This window comes from Coregonus clupeaformis, chromosome 37 (assembly GCF_020615455.1).
Source record: "Coregonus clupeaformis isolate EN_2021a chromosome 37, ASM2061545v1, whole genome shotgun sequence".
Lineage (NCBI taxonomy): Eukaryota > Metazoa > Chordata > Actinopteri > Salmoniformes > Salmonidae > Coregonus > Coregonus clupeaformis.
The window spans coordinates 10,664,165-10,672,522 of NC_059228.1; the positions used below are offsets into that span (position 1 = coordinate 10,664,165).

An 8,358-nucleotide genomic window follows, 5' to 3' on the forward strand; every position below is an offset into this window, starting at 1 on the left:
GTTGGGGGTGCAGTGGTTGATCCAATCATGGCTCGGCAGCCGCCGACCACCAGGCAGAGGTTGGATGAAGGTTCCGGACGAGTGACTGCAGATGGAACAAAACGGAGGTAAGTAAACAACAAACCAACAAGGTGCAAAACAACAAAACTAACGCTAGACGCTCTAAGACTGATACTCTGGTAAACCTACTGTTCATGGCTAACGATCCGGCAGGGAATGGATGTTAGGCCAGAGCCTAAGAAGGGTGATGATCAGGACCAGGTGTGCAGATTGCTGATGGGATGCAGGTGCGGAAATCAAGAGAGCTCCCCGGAGCGTTCCAGAACCCTCGGGAAACTGGAGATCACGAGCAGAAAAACTAGTCCACAGACAGGACCCGACTCAGACTGCCGGGATCGTTACAGTACCCCCCTCCGACGAACGCCACCGGGCGGACTCCCCGGAGCGCCAGGATGGAGGCGGTAGAAGTCACGGATGAGGTCAGCATCTAGGATCTGTCGCCGCGGAATCCAACTCCTCTCTTCAGGACCATACCCCTCCCAGTCCACGAGATACTGGAAACCCCGGCCCCGCCGTCTGGAATCCATGATGCGTCGCACCGTGTAGGCAGGACCACCTCCGATCATCCGAGGAGGAGGAGGAGGAGGCGGAGGAGGCAACAGAGGACTGAGGAAAACAGGCTTGAGGCAGGAGACATGAAAGGTGGGATGGACTCTGAGCGTCCTCGGGAGTTTGAGTCGAACTGCCACCGGATTGATCACCTTCTCCACCACAAACGGACCAATGAACTTCGGTAACAACTTCCTAGACTCAGTCCGTAAAGGAAGATCCCGTGTGGCCAACCAGACCCTATCTCCGATGGTGTAGGTGGGAGCGGGGATCCGGCGACGATTCGCCTGGAGCTGATACCGGTCCGAAACTCTAAGGAGTGCCTTTCTGGCCCGATGCCAGGTCCGGTGGCAACGACGAATATGGGCCTGAACAGAAGGCACTGAGAGCTCCTTCTCCTGAGAAGGGAACAAGGGAGGTTGGTAGCCATACAGGCACTGGAAGGGAGACATACCAGTGGCAGATGTAGGGAGAGTATTGTGGGCATACTCAACCCAAGGCAACTGAGAGACCCAGGAGGTGGGGTTGGAAGAGGCCAGGCAGCGTAGCGTGGATTCCATCTTCTGGTTGGCTCTCTCCGCCTGACCATTAGATTGGGGGTGAAAACCAGATGTGAGACTGACTGTAGCTCCAATGGCCAAACAGAAGGACTTCCAGACAGCAGAGGTAAACTGAGGGCCACGGTCGGAAACGATATCACTGGGCAACCCGTGGACCCTGAAAACCTCCCTAACCAGGATCTCGGACGTCTCCGAGGCAGAGGGAAGCTTGGCAATTGGCACAAAGTGGGCGAACTTGCTGAATCTGTCCACGATAGTCAGAACGACCGTGTTCCCCTCAGAAGCGGGCAACCCAGTGACAAAGTCCAGGGCCAGATGCGACCATGGTCGCGGGGAATAGGAAGGGGGTGAAGTAGTCCAGAGCTGGGCCGATTGGTACTCTTATTCTGCGCACACACTGGACAGGCAGCAACATAACCCCGAGTATCCTCGGCCATGGCAGGCCACCAAAACGCGTCTGCGAAGAAACGCCATCGTCCGAGCCACGCCAGGGTGACAAGCCATCTTGCTGGCGTGGGACCATTTGAGGACCGCAGAGACGAACCGACTCGGCACAAACAACCGACCGGGTGGACCGTTACCGGGACCGGGCTGCGTCCGAAGAGCCGCCATCACCTCCTCCTCAATCTTCCACCTAACAGCTCCCACGACGCAGTTCCGGGGGAGAATTGTCTTGGTCTTGGACCCACTCTCCTCCGTCTTGGAGAACATCCGAGACAAGGCGTCCGCCTTGCCGTTCTTAGATCCAGGTCGGAACGTCAGGGAAAAATTGAATCGTCCGAAAAACAACGACCACCTGGCCTGACGGGAGTTGAGACGTCTAGCCGATTGCACGTAAGCAAGATTCTTGTGGTCAGTCCAGACAATAAACGGCTGCTCCGCCCCTCCAACCAGTGGCGCCACTCCTCCAAGGCAAGTTTCACCGCGAGAAGCTCCCGGTTACCCACATCGTAATTCCTCTCCGCAGGCGAAAGGCGACGAGAGTAGTAGGCGCAGGGATGGAGTTTACTGTCCGTGGAGCATCGCTGCGACAGGATGGCGCCAACTCCCACATCAGACGCGTCCACTTCAACGACGAACTGACGGGCCGTGTCCGGTTGAGAGAGAATCGGTGCGTTGGTGAATCGCCTCTTCAAATCCAGAAACGCTCGATCCGCCTCCGGATTCCACTTGAAGCTCCTGATACTGGAAGTCAAGGCCGTTAACGGAGCGGCCACACGGCTGTAATCCCGGATGAATCTGCGGTAGAAATTCGCAAACCCCAAAAAATCTCTGGAGCTGCAATCTCGTACCGGGCTGGGCCCATTCCAGAACCGCTCTAACCTTCTCCTGGTCCATCCTAATCTCTCCCCTGGAGATGATGTACCCGAGAAAGGATGTCGTGTGGGCGTGAAACTCGCACTTCTCGGCCTTCACGAACAGGCGATTCTCCAACAATCGCTGCAGAACCTGCCGGACATGCTGGACGTGGTCGGAAGGTTCCTTCGAGAAGATCAGAATGTCATCCAAGTAAACAAACACAAAGAGACCGATCATATCTCTCAGGACGTCGTTCACCATACTCTGGAATACCGCTGGAGCATTGGTCAGTCCAAACGGCATCACCTGATACTCGAAGTGACCCATCGGTGTATTGAAACCCGTCAACCACTCGTCTCCCTCTCTGATCCGGGACCATGTGATACGCATTGCGTAGGTCTAGCTTGGTGAACACCGTAGCACCCTGTAAGGAGTCGAAGGCAGAACTCATCAAAGGCAGGGGATACTTGTTCTTGACCGTGATGTCATTCAACCCCCGATAATCAATACACGGTCGAAGAGAGCCATCCTTCTTACCCACAAAGAAGAATCCTGCCCCCCAGGGGTGATGACGAGGGACGAACGAGACCAGCAGCTAGGGACTCCTTGATGTAGGTCTCCAAAGCCTCACGTTCAGGGCGGGAGATACTGTATAACCTTCCCTTGGGGTAGACAGCTCCAGGGAACAGGTTGATGGCACAATCATATGGTCGGTGGGGAGGGAGTGACAGAGCCTTCTGCTTACTGAACACTTCCCCAAATCGTGATATGTCTCGGGAACCAGGGACAAATCTGGGGGTTTAGCCTCAATCACCTGACTGGGAACCGAATGGGGACAGGCAGTCTTGAGACAGTTAGCATGACAATCAAGGCTCCAACTCGTTACCTTGCCCGTCACCCAATCGAACGTGGGATTGTGTTCCTTCAGCCAGGGGTATCCAAGGACCAGAGGAACATGGGAAGACGGCAGAATGAAGAATGAAATCATCTCCGAATGATTCCCCGACAACAGCATCTTAACCGGTTCAGTCCTCATCGTGATACGTGCCAGACTACTGCCGTTCAGAGTGGTCGCTTCAATGGCTTCCGGCAATTGCTCCTTGGAAAGCCCCAGCTGTTCCACCAACTCGGCATCAAGAAAGCTTCCATCGGCACCTGAATCGATAAAAGCGTTAATCGCTAAGCTCTGATTCCTGTTCACAAGGGTAGCCGGGAAACGGGGTCTGACAGAGGTACTGAGAGGTTGAAACTGGCTCGCTAAAAGTCCTCCCAACTTTAGCGAGCCGGGCAGTTTGACGACCGCCGGGAACAAGTGGAGATGTAATGTCCCGAGCTACCACAGTAGAGGCAGCAGTTGGTCTTACGTCTATGTTGACGCTCCTCCTTGGTTAACCCGTGCCGCCCCACTTGCATGGGTTCAGAATCGGGAGAGAGGACCTCTCCACTAATCCTTTGTGGTGGAGAATGATCGACGTGTTCTGGTCCACCACCCGACCCGACTGGGAACTGAGAAGCTGATCGATTGGACGGACCCCATTGCTTCTCCCTCCTTCGCTCTCGGACTCGATTATCCACCCGAATAGACAAGGCTACCAAGCTGTCCAGGTCACTAGGCTCCGGATAGGAGATCAACTCATCCTTGAGCTGCTCCGACAGACCCTGGTAAAAGGCCGCTTGCAGAGACTCCTCATTCCACCCACTCTCCACAGCCAACGTCTTGAACTCGATCACGAAGTCGGCCACGCTGCAGTTCCTTGGTGGAGCGAAAACAGGCGCCTAGCTGCGTCCCTCCCTCGGACGGAATGGTCGAAGAGCTTCCTCATCTCGGCCGTGAACCCCTGGTATGAATCCATGCAGGGGTCTTGTCGTTCCCAAACGGCTGAAGCCCACTCCAGCGCTCGACCACGCAGCAACTCAATCACAAAGGCTATCCTAGCCTTGTCTGTGGCATAAGAGTAGGGCTGTAGATCGAACACTAACCCACACTGCATAAGGAAAGAACGGCATCTTCCCAGCTCCCCCTCATATTTATCCGGCGTCGGAACCTTGGGCTCACGGAAGGACACAGCTCCAGACGCGGCAGGCGAGATGGGTGAAACCGGTAGTGGATCCTCCACCGGAAACTGGCGCTGGTTCTGGACCTCCGTCAGACCGGTAGAAAGGTTCCGAACTGACAACGCTATCTCCTGTAGTGCCGTGCTATGTTGTCCCAACATCTTCTCCTGATGGGAAATGGCATGGCGAACAGAGTCCAGGTCCGCTGGGTTCATTACTGGCCGGATCGTTCTGTCACGAGTTACAAAGCCAGAACCCAGAAGCAGACCAGGACAAGGTAAGTTGAAACGAAGGTGAGTGTTTATTTACAAAGTCAAGAGTGATGCTGAATAATCCAGGGAACAGAGCGGGCGGCGTTGATTAGTTGTTGGGGGTGCAGTGGTTGATCCAATCATGGCTCGGCAGCCGCCGACCACCAGGCAGAGGTTGGATGAAGGTTCCGGACGAGTGACTGCAGATGGAACAAAACGGAGGTAAGTAAACAACAAACCAACAAGGTGCAAAACAACAAAACTAACGCTAGACGCTCTAAGACTGATACTCTGGTAAACCTACTGTTCATGGCTAACGATCCGGCAGGGAATGGATGTTAGGCCAGAGCCTAAGAAGGGTGATGATCAGGACCAGGTGTGCAGATTGCTGATGGGATGCAGGTGCGGAAATCAAGAGAGCTCCCCGGAGCGTTCCAGAACCCTCGGGAAACTGGAGATCACGAGCAGAAAAACTAGTCCACAGACAGGACCCGACTCAGACTGCCGGGATCGTTACATGTTCATCATTTATAATAAGCTATTTAGCAAACGCTTTTATCCAAAGCAACTTACAGTCATGCGTGCATACATTTTTACAAATGGGTGGTCCCAGGGATCGAATCCACTACCCTGGCGTTACAAGCGCCATGCTCTACCAATTGAGCTACAGAGGACTACACAATCCACACAAAATATGTGAAAGAAGAAACCAGGCCTAATTTACCCAAGGGCACATTTTGAGTTGAGTGAGAAGATAAATGTGGCGTGAGGAGAGAAAAAAGAAACGTCTGAGAAAAGAAAAAAAAACATTCCTGGAAATGTTTGGATAGACAGACAAGTGCATTGTGGTGAAAAGTTGTCTATGCTGAACCGACAAGCTTTCATACAATACACTGCCTCCACAAATGTAGACAGGATATGGTGATGAGGGACTACATTGCACTGTGTGTGTGTGTGTGTGTGTGTGTGTGTGTGTGTGTGTGTGTGTGTGTGTGTGTGTGTGTGTGTGTGTGTGCGTGCGTGCGTGTGTGTGTGTGTGTGTGCGTGCGTGTGTCTTAGGAGAAGGCCTACATGGGCAGAGAGCAGCAGATAGGCCTACGACTCCCAGAGTGCAGTACAAGAACATGTCTTAATGGGGTTACCCTGCATTCATAACCAAGTGGGAAAGTAGTATTTACTACATATGACTTGGAGAAATCCACTTCAACACCCGCCAACTGGTAATTAGGAAACTCGTCTATCATCCCTGAGCTCTGACTTCTCCCACATGTCACCAGAACTGACCATCTCACAGTCATTCGCCCCCCAAAAATTGTAGGTCCCTCCACCATGTGTGATGTGTGCTATTGTCAGCATATATTGTATAGGCTAATATATTAAACTCCTTGAGTCCCACTGTATCGCTGGCGCATTTTGGACTTCTAACCCCTTTTAAACATTTGAGCTACCTACTTTTGGGTTGTACCATTGAATTTGTCAATTTCTTCTGCACCCGTGGGTACCAACCATTAGTCTGTGTGATAAACCGGGGCTGAGCTAGAGGGGTTTATGTGAGACATTGGCAGTCAATTATATAGTTGCATCTAGTGTTCAAGAGTTCCAGGGAGGGCACTAAATGGACGAAGGTTAAATCCCTGGACACTGAATGTTTTTTTTTAAATCAGCTGTGTTCTTTCTGTGTAAGAGTCAATTATATGAAACTTAGAGTCATTTAATTTGGGATGATGTCAAATCCTGAGTGTGTTTATTGGGGTCGGGAAGAGGAGGAGGGGAGAGGGGAGGGGAGTTGAGGGGAGTGGAGGGGAAGCCAGCTGCCAAAGCTCTCTCTGCTCAGTTTTCTCTACAGTAAAATCTCTCTCCTCTATCATGTGTTGCTCATCTTCAAAATGGATCCACCAACTCACACACACTTGTCTAAATTAATTAGGTGCTACCTACATAACAGCTTAAAGCCTATTCCTAGAGAGTTTTCTTATCAGCTTTTTTACATTCCCCTAATGTTTATTTATTCTACACGTTCTTCCCAGCAACATTTACATTTCACCATGTTCTCTATAGTGTAATGTATAGGATGTATTCAACATTTAATCAGTATAGGAGAACATTCTAACATTTAAAAGAAACTGTATCAATCAAATGTGTCTAAAGGCGTAGCCACTCACTACCAGCCGCCAAGCCTAATTGATGTACGTAACTAGAGATGGTACACCCAACTCATAGCATCGACAACAGCGCCCCCCAGTGGAACTTGTACAGGACATTACAGGCTGGCCAGAGAAGTATACTAAGTACACCATTCTAATGTAATACTGGTAAATTACCTCAACTACAGTCACTCTCACCTTGTCAAGAACAAATGCAGTTAATTATCAGACTATCCCCTCTAGTGAAGTTAAACTGCAAGTCTTATTACAGCCCAATGGATTTGTGTAGAAATGCAGTCATGCTGCCTCCTATAGATAATAAGATGGAACTACTTCAGCTCAGTTGATGAAATACTGTGCGAGTTGGAAAGAAACATACACTTCTTACATTTACAGCTAAAAACGAATAATATACTTGCACTTTATATAGGCCTTAGCAAAGTCCTCCCACCAAATCATGTCACAAAAAGAGAATAACTAGAAAATTGCTACCCCGAAAAGATCGAGATATGATTAGATAGAAGTTAGCGTATTGATATGAGGTAAAGGGCAAGGTAAGTAGGCCTACACATTGAGGTGTGCTGCAAAATAACTGGTAATGGGAGTGTGGATAATAGCTATTTTGTTGTATGACTTCATTTCGAAGCACGCATGGATGTGAATGTGATCATCAGGTACCCAAAGACCCCTGTGCACGTGCATGGATCAGCACAACATAAAACAGCAGGAATATATGTTTAATGATACCATGTAGCTAAGAAATAGTATGAGATGACAAATCTTGATATAGGCTACTCTATCTAAATTGTAATATCTGTACTAGGTTTAGGCAAAAAATATGTTAGAGAAGAAAGTCCCTACCTGATATCTTCTTTGCCTACATTGCTGAATTGTCAGTTTAGGTAGCTACTTAATGTATTCCATGTTATCACAAGTTCAACGGCTAATACCTATCACTCTCTAACAGCAGTAAAAATTATGCTCCAGGTGAGGCTCGAACTCACAACCTCGGCATCGCTCAACAATGTACTGTCATATAAGTACCGCGCGCTAACCGATTGCGCCACTGGAGCTCCATTCCTCCGGCTCAGCAATAGAGCTTATGAACACTCTGAACCTGATGCTAGCGCCTCTTTTTTTTTATCTTCTTCTCATGATTTACTTAGCGGTAATTATATTGTCTGTTATGTGTTACAACACAATCAAAACCATAAAGCAGCATTCATAGAAACTGACCAAGACCTGACTAAGCTCTAATAAATAACTGATTTGCCGAATCAGTCGTTTGCGTTGTTTGAACATAGCTAGCTAGCTTGCTAACGTTAGCTCGCCTGAACTGCTCACTGAGGATGGATAGAGAGCTGTCTGTTGTCGAGTCTATTGTGTCTAAATTGTATTTTCCCACATTGGCCGTGTGTATTTGACAGCTAATCTGGAAAG

The 8,358-nt window shown here is 49.9% G+C and overlaps 1 non-coding gene across 1 annotated transcript; it reads right to left on the reverse strand.

Annotated features, from left to right (window-relative positions):
- Positions 1–7,897: 7,897 nt before the first annotated feature.
- Positions 7,898–7,991, reverse strand: trnai-uau. The gene is made up of 2 exons: positions 7,954–7,991; positions 7,898–7,933 (listed from the first exon to the last, which is right to left on the reverse strand). It is a non-coding gene; the product is annotated as a tRNA-Ile (tRNA).
- Between the last annotated feature and the right edge of the window lie 367 nt (positions 7,992–8,358).